General features: G+C 43.4%; 1 long non-coding RNA gene across 2 annotated transcripts in view; it reads left to right on the forward strand.

The window, feature by feature from the left end:
* LOC308071415 overlaps nt 1-13,110 on the forward strand; it is a 50,443-nt gene that overhangs the window by 17,362 nt on the left and 19,971 nt on the right. For both annotated transcript variants that reach the window (XR_013931187.1, XR_013931188.1), the window contains exon 2: nt 5,947-6,075. This is a non-coding gene — a long non-coding RNA (uncharacterized lncRNA). The remainder of the gene's footprint in view (nt 1-5,946; nt 6,076-13,110) is intronic.

Below are 13,110 nucleotides of genomic sequence, written 5' to 3' on the forward strand. Positions count from 1 at the left end.
TGTCTTCTCTGACCTTGCAGACCTCACCCACAAAAATGCTTCACCACAGTATGTCCTTTTATACCTTAGTCATTCTTGCTTACTGCTGTACAAAGGGCATAGCCGATCCTGGGAAACCTTTTTCTGTGGCACGTGATGTATTGTGCATCAACAACGACAAGACTGCCTCAGGCAACTCCAGCAACCCAGAAAGCATAGGTTTTTTTATACAACAGCTCTTTTAAAAACAAGTGTATTTCCCACACAGAGAAACTTTTTTTTCCCTTTGATTTCCTGCAGGTAAAATCAGCAGTTGATGCTACACAGAAAGACAAGTCAACAAGACCTTGCTCATTGAAAAAAAGCCTGAAAGTAGCAGTAGCTATGGTGAATTTGATTTGTACTGTCCATTCATATAACATTGCAGAGAACTTCATGCAGCACCTAGCAGAAAGCATGTTCTAGAAGGGATCCTACTGTTACGGCAATACTGAAAGGGCAAGCCTGCCCTCCTTTCGAGAAGGCTGTGCTGTAAGGTCCGCTCCTACCGCTGCATTTGCATGAGAAAGCGAGAAAGTTTATACCAGGTGTCCTGGAAGGCTCCTCTTGCTAATTAATTTGAAGAAGTAGAAGGAAGAATTTCAGAGAAATTTTGCATATCTTGCACACAAGGCAGGTCATCTTGCAGTTACACTGAGTTCCTAGGGTTGCAAAACATCTCTAGTCTGTGGGGCAGGGCTGCTATCCCCAACAGATTTTTTATTTATTTTTAATTATTTTAAAATAAGTCCAGAATTGAGTGTTTTTCTGGACAAACTGTTGGCAGTTCTGTAACTTTGGACGTTAGGAATGCTAGCACAAATTCCATACATGTTTCTAAACTAGAATTCAAAATGGCCATAACCTCTGAATGTAATTTAAAGAACGATTCAGGATTCAGAAAGAAACCCATCTTTCAGTTTCTCTTAATTTAGGAGCTTGTAATAAACAGGAATTTTTAACTTGTTTGAAATCACCTTTCAAACCGAGCTCCAGCTATAACATAACCTTCTGACTAGCTGGGCTTAGTTATAGTGCCAACAGGTAGAAATTCAAGTGCACAGTGCTCTTCTGTCCTCGCAATAAACTTGAAATCTCTCTATTTTGGACCTCAGCCTGAAACGTTCTGCATGCCTTCTCTCCTCCCGACCTCAGCTGTCACAGTGACACCCTGCATCACACAGGAAAGCATCTTTGTTTTCCATCAGCCTCCATTTTAGCATATCAGGGAGATGAAGAATAGGGGGTTTAAAATAAATGCATTGTTGCTTGTGTTCTGTCTGTATTTCTACTATGCCATGTGTACATAACGCTATCTAGGAAATGGGTACAGACATTGTCTGGAGCTCAGGGAAAAGGGAGGTTTATGAATTACACCTTTTTTCAAAAGAGACCATGCAGAATGCTGCTTGAATTGGTCACAGGGCAGCTTGAGAGAGCTGAGGTATTTGGAAGTTATATGGCAGAAACCTTCTACCCACATCCCATACAAAGCTTATACTTAAAAAAAATTACAGTAAAATTAAATCTGCAGCTGGCTATTTAGTCCATTTAATATTTTTTGCTTTATCTGTCCTTCTTCTACCTGCTACCATGGTGAAGAGGCAGACTCATGCACTGAAGTGGGGAGAACACACTATGTTTAATAGGACAGAAAAGAACTCCAGTCACCTGTTTTCTCTCTGCTTGATAGCGGGTTCCCCACCCTTCCCCCTGAGCTCAGAAGTCAGTTTGAGCAGCAACAGGTCTCCACAAATGTGCTAAGGGGGAACCTTTTGAGACAGCTTCTCAAAGTGCTTTATCTTTTACTGACAAATCGGTGCCAGGGCCAGAACTTAATGAAGTCTTCAAAGAAAATTTTGCAGCAAATCAGAGAATCTCAAAGGTATGGACTTGCAGTAAAACCAGTGTAACAAATGATGTATCTAGTTTTATTCATCTTTTGAAAGGCTGAAAGCTCAGCTTTGTGGCAAGCTGTAATATCACCTTCTTAGCTGCACCCACATGATTATTTTTCAGGTTTCCTGACATTCAAAAAAAAAGAGGCCAGGGCAGCAGCTGGGAGTAATTTGCAGTTTATCTCTCACTGATATCTTCAGTCTTGAAAGCTTTTTGAGCACCTCTGCTAGGCTGCTCAAGAAAATTACCAGGACAATGAAGCAGGGGAGGTCAAGACTGTGTGCCAGTGGTTCTGTTCGAACTGCGGAGCTGTGTTCATGTCAGCAAGTAGGTGCTGCTCTTTCTCCAGGACAGTGACAAAGTTTGCTCCCCCATCGTATGAAGAAACTCAGGAGACACCATGCCTTCCGAAGCGTGTCTGCAGAGCTGGGATGATGTTTCTATCACCAGAGGACCTCCAGTGCTTAGGCAGGACCTTTTATGTGACTTGCTTATTTGCCACAAAAGTGTTTTCCTTCACTCATTCAGATGTAGAAAAGATAGATGAATGGGCAGAACCTTAAGTTGTTATTGAGGATCAGGACAATAGTGATAGAAATAGAGCAGTCTAAGTGGGTTTTCTGAGCACTAGCCATTTGGAGAGAAAATGTAAATTTGATCTTGATTCTGGAGAAATTAATGTAAACTTGCCAAATTTGTCAAATTTATTTTTTCCACTGAAAAAGGTGTCGGCGGAAATGTTTTTCTCAGTTCTCGGAGCCAAGGGGATTTTTTCTCCATTTGAAAACATTTAAGGTTTTCAAAGGAGTTGGTAGCATTAAGCTCTTGGTAGAAAAACACCCACTTCTCGAAAACCACTTTTAGATCACCACTAGCCATCTCAGCTCACAGCCCACAGACTGAACGCGCACATAGAATCAGTAACTCTCTCCCCGATAGATAACGTGTACCAGCAAGCCAGGGCACCGCTCTCTGCTGCTGGGCAGGGGCCAGGGTCACGGCCCTCGCTGCGCCCCAGAAACCGGGCAGGCTGCTCTCCTCTGAGGGACAGACCTCAGCCTGCCGGGGTCAGCGGGAAGGTGTCAGGGCACTCGGGTTACCCTCAAAGTGCAGGTTCAGTTGTATAAATACAAGCACTCATCTTTGGAAACCGTTGCTCTAACTGCATCGTTTTCACCAGCAGTAAAACAAGGCAATAGAGCTAGTCCTGGCTGGCGAGAAGACCCAAGTCCTATGTGTAAATGTACTTTTGTTACTGAAAAAATGTTATTTGGTCAGATGTGGAGGGAGGAGAGCTTAACTCCCTCTCATACCTCTTGTTTAAACTAACTTACATGGCTGCGCAGTGGGTGTTTGGAAATCACCTTTACTAGATGTATTTACTGGTAAAAAATGAACACTCAAGAAATCCAGATGTGCTTTGTTATAATAAGAATGTTTTAAAGGGGCAGGTATTCTGGTACACTCTCAGGTCAGGCAAGTTCTGTATCTTTTGTATCGCTTCATTGTTTAACGTCAAGGAACTTGATTTTCTCAGCAACATTCATTCATTTTTATGAAACGTAATCAGATACAACTAGGGACAAATGCCCACCATTAATTCCTTTCTTCTGATTCCTGTTCTGGTTTTATGCATAGAACACATGCAATTAGATTTTTACATTAAGCAGATTCCTTATTTGAAAGGTTCCTTAACTTTCAGATTCAGATTTGAAAAAAACATAGAATGAATGAAATTAAATGTTTCTTTTGGATAACACACTGACAAAGGAAAGGAAATCCCTTGCTGCGGGATATTGCAGTCACGGGTCATGAATGTTTAAGCAGGAGTTACTGCCATCCAGAGGAGAAAAGCCATAAACTGTCATATTTCATTATTTTTTTAAGCATAGAAAGGTAAACCTAAATGGTTGATTCAGTTTATTTCATATTAAGCAATCAAGGAATAGACAAATAATATAAATGTAAATATAGAGGTTTCTGTGGGGTTTTTATATGTAGGTATTTATGAAACAAGGTTCAGAGCAACACTGGAGAAGCACAGTAAGAAACACATTCATAGAGGAAGAAGCACCAGGTCATAAATCAGATTTATTTTCCTTTCTGCAGTTCGAGATATTTAAGGAAGAGGTTTTAGAAATACCTGTGCTAGGTTCCAAGCTTTAGACGTGACCCAAAAAGTGGAAAGGAGATGTATGACTTATGCCAGTCCTACCCCAAGCCTCTGGTGCAGCACAGGCAGAGGACGCCTGGGCATCCTCCCCCCCCTCCCCGGGGGCACATGGCAGGGCTGTCTGGGGGCTGGAGGCAGAAAGCCCCAGGACACACAGGGGTCTGTTAAATCAGGAGACTGGATGGTGCCATGGACTGAAAGTATTTTTCCACAACTCTTGATAACCCAACTAATTCAAAAAACCCTGGGTGTCCAAGCCCAAATAAAAGGCCCCTCTCTCTGCGGTCCTTCCTTCCCCCCAAAAACGCCAAAACCACAGTAGAAAGCAAAGAAATAGGTGATTTGGGGAAAAGGAAAAGGGTGGGGGGGAATTGTTTGTGCCCTCTGCCCAGTGTGTCCCTGAAGAGGAACGAGAACAGAAGTTCTCAGCTGAAGGGGAAAAATAAGGGAAAAACAAATCAAGGAAATAAGTAAGCTACTGAAATGGGATGCCTGTCTTGGGCGGTCATAGACAGCCACAGGCAGGTACCAAATTCAAGCGTGGCGATACACGGCACCGAAAGCAGTGACGGCGATCCTGCCAGGAAAGGTCTGTCTAGATAGCACCTTGTCTGAACTGTGTCTAAAGTTCCTTCTAAATCATAGTGTTTCGGTATTTTTTTCTTTATCGGAAATTAATTTCTGGGTGCTTGTATTTCCTCGTACCTATGTTGAGTACGAAAAAGCAGCGTCTGTGGTACAGAGCTTGACTTCACACGGGTGAAAAATAGCTGCACCCCCTCAGAGCACAACTGTGTGTAACTGCTGCCGGGGGGGTTACACGTCCGTCCGTAGGTAATTCCGGAGCGCGCTTGGGCCACGCTGCTGGGCCCCCTGCCCGGAGCCCCCAGCCCGCCGGCGGCCCCCGAGCCCCCAGCCCCTAACCCCCAGCCCCGAGCCCGGTGGCGGCCCCCGAGCCCCCCAGTCCCGCGCCCCCAGCCCGGTAGTGGCCCCCAAGCTTCCAGCCCCCAGTACCCAGCGCCCAGCCCCCAGTCCCGAGCCCACAGCCCCCAGCCCCGAGCCCCCAGCCCCCAGCCCCGAGCCCCCAGCCCCGAGCCCCCAGCCCCCAGCCCCGCGGCGGCCCCGAGCGCAGCGTAGCGCAGAGGAGCCGGGCCGGCAGCGGCCTCTGCTGGCCGCGGGGCGCAGCGCCGGGCGGGCGGGGGCTGCGGGGCCGCGCTGCCCTCGGCCCTGTGCACCGCCACGGCGGCCCCGGCGGGGGGTGGCCCCGGCGTGGGGCGGCCCCGGCGTGGGGCGGCCCAGGGCGCCCCGCAGGCTGCAAGGCCGTTTGGCTCGCGGGTCAGGGTTGCGATGTGCAGCCGGGCAGCCCCCGGGCCGGTCACGCACCGGCGTACCGGGGCAGGGCGGGTGCGGCGGGCCCTGGCAACAGCGACGGGCTACCCCGGCCTGTGCGGGGGCTCCGGACCGCGGTACGGCCGAAGCCCCGGCGTGCGGCCGAGGCCGGGCGGGCCGAGCAACCCCGGACGGCTCCGGTGCAGCGCCCCACCCGCTCGGCCGTGTCGGGGCCGCCCTGCCGGGCTCAGCCGGGCCGCCGCGCGGGAGGCGAGCTCTGGGGGGAACCTCCCGACGAGAAGGCGATGCTCCCCCGTTGTACAACGTCTCTAAGGACACCTACTCACTTTCCCTTTCAGATTTTACCTACAAATGTATCAAACGTTTAACCCCGGGAGCAGAGCGGAGCCCGGACCCTCTGCCACCGCAGCCGCGTTATTACTGAGCGCCAGAGGCGTGCGCAGGCTCCATACAGCCACAGACCGAACCAGTTTACATTAATTAATACTTCCCTTTCTCTCCTCCAGGGTCTCTACTTAATGGAGGATTTTCCAGAAAGACCTCAGCCTGGGACCAGTGATGTGCCTGCCCTGGCCTCAGGTTTAGTTCTGGCGTAGCAGAGAGGTCGAAAGCAGGGAGCCTTCTCCTTCAGCAAGGTACGTGCCTGATGACCTGCTGCAGGAGTAACTTGATCTCTGCTCGCAGCTCCTCTTGGAGTCCCGTACGTATCGACAGTCCCGGAACCCCAGATTTAAATACTAGCAGTGCCAAAGGGAATCAAGCAAATATGTTAGCTTGCTGTCCGCAAACTTTCCCTCTGCAAAAATATTTCGGTTGCGATTGTTCCCAATGACATTGAAAAAAATCTGATAATTTATGATTTATAGACATGCAAAATAATGTAATCTTTTGAAATAGAATTTTAGGGTTTTTAAGCAGGATTTTTTTTTCCTTTCTCATCCTGTATAATGCTGAAACTTAAGGGGAAATGGGAACCTCTTCATTACTATATAATTCTTGTCAATAACATGTATCATAGTCCATTAAAAAGTCCAGCAGAATACCCTATTGATTTCACACAGTTACCCAATACACAGAAATTTAATGAAGTTGGTAGTGAGGCAGGACAAGCCCCATGTTTTTTGCCACTGTACCAGATGCCTTCAGTATGGGATTGTGTCGTCTCTAGCTCCATCACAAGATGATATATTTCAATAGCATCTGAGGAGCAGTTGTTCTTACAGGCAATAGATAACCCTAAAACAGCAGCATCCAAGAAAAGCAGAGCAGAAATCACTAGCTACTGTTTCCAATTAGGAGAAAAAAAAACAAACCCACAAACAAAAACAAACACCAGGAAGAGCTACATTTTACAGAGCCAAAATTATGTGCTATTTCATAGTCTATTTTTTTAATATTATACTCCAGATAAAAACAAACTTAATTTAGAAATCTGCATTAAAAGATGGAAGAGTACTGTTGAGGTGTAAGGAGGTGCTTGGGCCAGTGCCCAAAACATTGGATATAATTTTCCACCACATTTGTCCAAACAAATGCATGTAAACTTTAAACAAGTTTGGCAAGAGCCATAGTGGGGTTTTTTTTACTGCTATATGAAGGGGGAAAAGTCTCTTGTGCGTTGTGTATGCCTTGTAATGGGCAAAATCATTGTGGTAAAATGTGTTTATATATTTTAAGACAATCATGAATCAAGACAATTCTTTGAAGACAATTTACAGCCATAATCTCCTGCCTGTTTCTTAAGTTGCCTAGTCTACATAGCTGCCTAAATGGGTAAGTGCCAAAGTAAACAGTCAGTATTAGGTGATGCCAAATGAAATCATCACCCATTTTAGTGCCCCTTACCAAAGCATGCTCCTTGCTGGCAGCCTTCAGTACGTAAACAAACTGATAAATCATCTTGCTAGTTCAGAGGGTGACAATAAAATTAAATTCCTTCTCAATGCTACAGTTTAGTCATTTGAGACAGGAAATCACTTTTTGTTGGGAAGCAGTACTGGGTAAACCTCAACCAGTTTCCAGAACGATGAAAGGCTCGGGTTGTAGCAGTAATGACGTGATTATGATGGACAGGAAGCAGAACAGGACAAGTTACAGCAAAAACTCCATAGAACACAACAGTGAATATTATTCTTGATGTAGATCTTTAATAGGTGGTTCAAAAAATTGTACCAAGATTAATTCTACAAATACATTAAGCTCTTAGAGCCGTTTCTGTAGAATTCTATTCAATACGGTAGGATTTTCTACAGAAGCACTTGTCTGTGCCCTGCATCAACTACCCTGAGCCCAGTTCTACAGAAGTATCTGCATGAATAAGGACGTAAAGGAGGAGACACAGAGAAGTAGACAGGGAAGTATGAAAACACACACTGTTGTTTTCCTCTCCCACTTCCAGTCAGCTGCAGTATCTCACTATCGGTGAAAGCTGGCAGAGGGATCAGTGACAAGTTGCCACGAGATAAGGCAGGCACAGACTGCTCAGCAGCACTTGGAGAAGTATCTCCTGTGGAGGATCTGCGCCAAAGCTGATTTTGATTCCTCTTTGTCAAGGCAGAGGCTAAACTTTGGAGCAGCGTCAAGTCTATTTTTACGATACTAAGAGATCCCTGGGAATTTATGAGACTCTCTCTTTGGATTTAATTTATCCCTTCAGGAAGTGTGGGGTTTAGATCAGTCATTTTAAGCCAGCTGACCTCAGTCACCTTCAGTGACAGGTAGACTTAAGCTTAAAGTGAAAGGATCCCCCAGGGTCACTGGTTTCTGCTAAAGGCTGCATGTGTGCTATCGGAATGCTCAAATAAGAGAAATGTGATGTAAACTGGGGGCACTTGCTTGGAGCAGTGCTGCAGACACAAACGCTAAACTAATGTAACAACCACTGACGTTTAATTCCAGAACTACTAATTCTTCCCAAATGGTACAGATTTAAATGGAATTAAATTCAACAATGAATTCCACTTTATAGATGATAATACAAAAGACTAATAGCAATTACCTGGCGAATAACAGTGGAGCTGAGCAGTACTTGAGGCATTTGCAAGTTGCTCAGAGCAGACTTCAAAGACTGCCTGAAAAGGTGCTGCCTTTGGTACAGCTCACTGTAATCCACCTGTAAATCTTCACAACTTTCATGGCTGTTTTATATGCCAAAAGTTCAATTTCAAGCTGAAATGCTAGCCCCAAGTATTCAGGGTGGGTTCATTAAATTCCCAAAAGCACAGTCAAGGATAAAAAAGCCACTTGTAGAGCTCTCGGACTGTTCATCAATCCACCTGCGGCTTCCTTGCATGTCTGATGGGCAAGGAAGTGTTCCAGTATTTTCAGTGTCTTTGCAAGGCTGTTTGGAAGGAAGCAAAAATATTAGGTGTGTTTGGAGATATTGTGGAAGGCAGTGCATTTCTGGAGTGAGTTTTCTTACTAGTTTATGATTTTACAACTCAAAGCTCAACATTGCAATTTAAGAATTTGTAGTTATTAGAAGATGATGGATTCTTTTCTATCTAGGCTGACTGAATGCCCTATTTGAACACTATCCAGATATTTCATCTAAAGTAAATATCACATGGAATCAGCTATCTGAAAGAAATTAAAATGATGGAATATTTTCTTGGCTGTTAGACATCAGAGAAATCTAGAAGGGGATGGTGCCAAAGTATCTGCCATATGTATGCTTCCTCTCTTCTTATTTTCCTGAATGAAATGTGGTTACCCCAAAGGATATTTGCAAATAAGGAGGAGAGATCAGCTAGATTTGGCTTTCCTAGATGTGGTCTATCTCTTAGCAAGTGTTTTACAGTTTCTATTACAAATTTAAGTTTTTCTCATTAACAATCATCACTTTACATTTTCAGCACAGAAAAATTAAGGATATTGAGGTAAGTTTCAAGCTACCATTTTAGAGTTTTAGGCAAGCGCTCTCACTGGCTCATTGGGATTTCACCACAGGCACCCAGGATTCTGTTTGATCAATCCCTTAAGAAGTAAATAAATAATAAAAGTGCATTTACATATATAATTACAAAAATTTAATTTAGAAAAATTATAAAGAGTAAATACTTAATTCCAACCTTTAAACAAATAGGACAAAACATTGCATTTCAGCAAAACTTAGTAACAGCTGTAAAGAAATATTTCTTTAAAAAGATTTCTGATTTCTTTAGGTAAGTTCTAGAATCATAGACAATTTAGGCTGAAAGGAATCTCTGGAGGTCATGTAGTCCAACCCCCTTCTCCCTTCTCAAAGCAGGTCTCATTTCATCACGTTGCTCATGGCTGTGGCCGGTCAAGTTGAACCCTGCAAAAACAGAGATTCTGCAACCTCTGCTGAATGCTGATTCCTGCCATGTGTTGGTAGCAATCTGCATGCAAAATTATTCTGTTTTTCTATATATAATTTGAAATGTTCCACTTCCTCACTCACTAAACTTTCTGGATTGCATATATACTGTTCAGGAATCACATATCAGAACTTTGCATCTGGTGGTAACTGACAGGTGCCAAGAGGTACCTCCTCCATTTAGTACATACATTTAGTATGAGCCTACAGTGGTAATAATTAGTTAAATAGCTCAGAGTGAAAAAGTTAGCACAGTAAGTAAAATCTTTTGGTGACTCTGTGATTTACAACTGGTTGGTTTCCTTGTTTACAAAGCTAGTTGGTTTTTTTCCCAAGCTTTTTTAAAGCTGTACTTCATTGTCTCTAAATGATTTTCTAGACATTTCATTTAACCCACAGCATTTTGGTTCCTTATCCAAAGTTTTAATGGTCTTTCATTTATGCTTCATATGAAAATGTTGACAAAAGCCTTAGCCAGCATCAGAACCTATGTGCTCAGCCCTGTGCGAATGCATCAGAATTTCTGCAACACTGGCAATTAACCTCTTCTTGTACTTCCCAAATTGCTTTTCCCTTCCTTACGGGTCAATTAGCTCTTTCTGCCTTACCCTGTCTCATTTGTGGTGATTTCTGGGTGGGCAGGAGTAAGATCTCATTCCTTGTTTTCTCTTTACCTTGGAACACAATCCTTGTTTCATACCTAGTGTCATTTTTCTGGCCAAGACTCTGAATTAGCAATGCTGTAATCAAGTTTCCAGATTTAATTCTCTCTTAGGCTTATTGAGGGGTTGATAAAAATCTGTGAACTGTCATTGTCACCGGTATTTTAAAACAGTCCCTTAAAAAGCACGCAGTGATCTAAGTCATATTTTTGGACAGACTGGAAACTCTCGCATCACTGCTAGAAGCACTGGTAGCCCTTCCCAGCGTGCAAATCCCACGTGAGTTCCCAGCCCCTGTGCAGACCTCATCTGACCTCTGCAGAACAGGGGACTAGAGGTTCTGCCTCGTCCCTGCTGACCTGTCCTATCTCCCTTCAGCTTCAGTCCCTCTTCTGTGCAAATCTCAGGTCAGAAGTGCCAGGAAAGCAGCTGCGATTAACTTTTGTGGCAAAGTGCTACTTCAAGAAACACATCTCAGTTGATCCCTGCTGCTTTGGTCACAGTTACTTGCAGAAAAGGTTTCGATCTGGACTAGTGCTGGGACCCTCTTCTTCCACCTCCTTGGGAGACCAGTGCTGTGCTAGGTCAGTTCCCCCCCAAAAAAAATGAACATGGGGCATTTTGTTTAAACTGGGAGGCTGATAGCGCTGAACCCATCTATTTGTATAAACTACCTGCGATCTTCTTGCCATCTCTAATATAAATCTACTATGGTATTGTGAAATTTTATTTATTTTGAACTTGCAATATTTACCAATGCAAACCATACAGAAAGGGTCCTTTCTAACTTCCATACCGTTTTTCTACTGAGTTATTTGTTGGAAAGATATGTTCATGTATAATTAAATGTGGCTTGCTTAAACCTTTGCAGTTGGTAGCTTAATATATATTTTGTTGTATTTTGAGTACAAAGGCTATATTATGCTTTTGTTGGCATCCTTGCTGGTTAGCATGCCAACTGCATAATTTCGTTCTCTGCTATATGTCAGGATTCGAGTGCCGAGGGCTCAACAGGTGGTGCTGGGATAAAGTTCTGGCAAATCAAATAGGTAATGCAGTTATTTCTTTTGTCAAATTATAATTGAAAACAGAGACAAGTAAAATGAAACTCACATTTTCCTGGTGCAAAACAGAGTATAGAATTACATTCAAATCAGTTTCCATGACAAATACACATTACTACTGGAGCTTGGTCTGTAAATAAACATACAACACCTTAGTTTTGATGTGGAATGATTTGTTCCCTGTAAATTTAAACCTTAAGCATCAGTGTTTAAACAATAACAGAAGGCTAGGGTCCTTCATGAATCTTTCGTCTTTCTTGTACACATTTTGCAGAAAATGTGCCAAAAGCTTTGGGAAAACTTTGAAAAGATTTAAATCTAAAAAGTCAGAGAATTTGAGACAATCTGTGATACATAACTCAAATGTTTTACATCAAGAGTTTCCTGCCATATTGTTTTCTAATCATTTCTGTAGCCATGCTCCCAGCAGAAAATGATAAATACACTGGAAATTTCAGTGAATGTGCTGAATGAGGTGCTGCTTGTTTTATGCTTGACTTGGATAATGTTTATTAATCCTAAAATCATAAAAATGGGATAAAGCCCTCTACAACAAAAATGCAACAAATCATATATGTATAGCTTGGTTTTCCAAAATTGCATATAAAAGACCTATGCACTTGCAAGCCTATCCACTTCACTATTGTAGCTGATTTCTTAACACAGAAATGTTTTTATTTTCCTCTGAGGACCTATCTAAATATAATACGTATAATCTTATCTACAGCTCCTACAATCATTGTGGTTTTATTTGGTTTTCTGTTCCTCCTCATTCAAAGATGTTTCTCCTAAACTATAATTTTCTCAACTCCAGGTTCTGTTTGATCAGATCAGAACCCATCATCCACTGAAGCAGCTTCCCACAATGGCCTCCAGTTCCTGAGGCTGGTCACAAACATTTTTATGTCCCTTTCAAGCTCTTATTTAACGGAGGGCTTTACCTTTGTATGGGACTAGATGGCACATCCTCTTTCCTCAATAACTCATTCCATGAGTGATCAGGAGCAAAGCAGCATGAGCAAAAGCAGTCGTATTCAATCCATAGCTTGCATTATCTTTACTTTTTATACAACATAGTTACTATTGTTTAGTCCTAGAAGAACATATGTGCCTCTGTCCCACAGCAGCAGGCTGGGTTTGTTGATGCTGGCTGCCAGGGCTGCAGGCAGGTGATGGGACCTGAGGCACACCCAACCCAGTAAGACGTGAGAAACTACTGGGCATGGCACAAGAAATTGTGGCATCTGATAGATCACAGGGTGAGAAGCTGACAAATTTGCAGGTGGTTCTGTGGGGAATTCACAGGTGGTTAAGGAGGAGTTACGTGAGAGACAGCCAAATTTCACAGAAAGCTGGGGGTGACAACTGGAAATGTTTTGGGGAGTATGATAGTGCAAAGCCAGCAGTACTGACTAACCATATCAGCTTAGCCACACAAGGCTGAGGTGACCTTGAAATGGTATCAAAAATACCAAAATCCAAATTCAACATCTACAGGAGTTGAAAATGGAACAGAGGTTGACTGGACTCATGGAGAGCTACTAAATCCATGAACCACTAAGCTGTCGGCATTTGGCTAGTCCTCAGTTTAATTTCTTCACGCTT

This window comes from Falco punctatus (genome assembly GCF_963210335.1).
Source record: "Falco punctatus genome assembly, chromosome: 11".
Lineage (NCBI taxonomy): Eukaryota > Metazoa > Chordata > Aves > Falconiformes > Falconidae > Falco > Falco punctatus.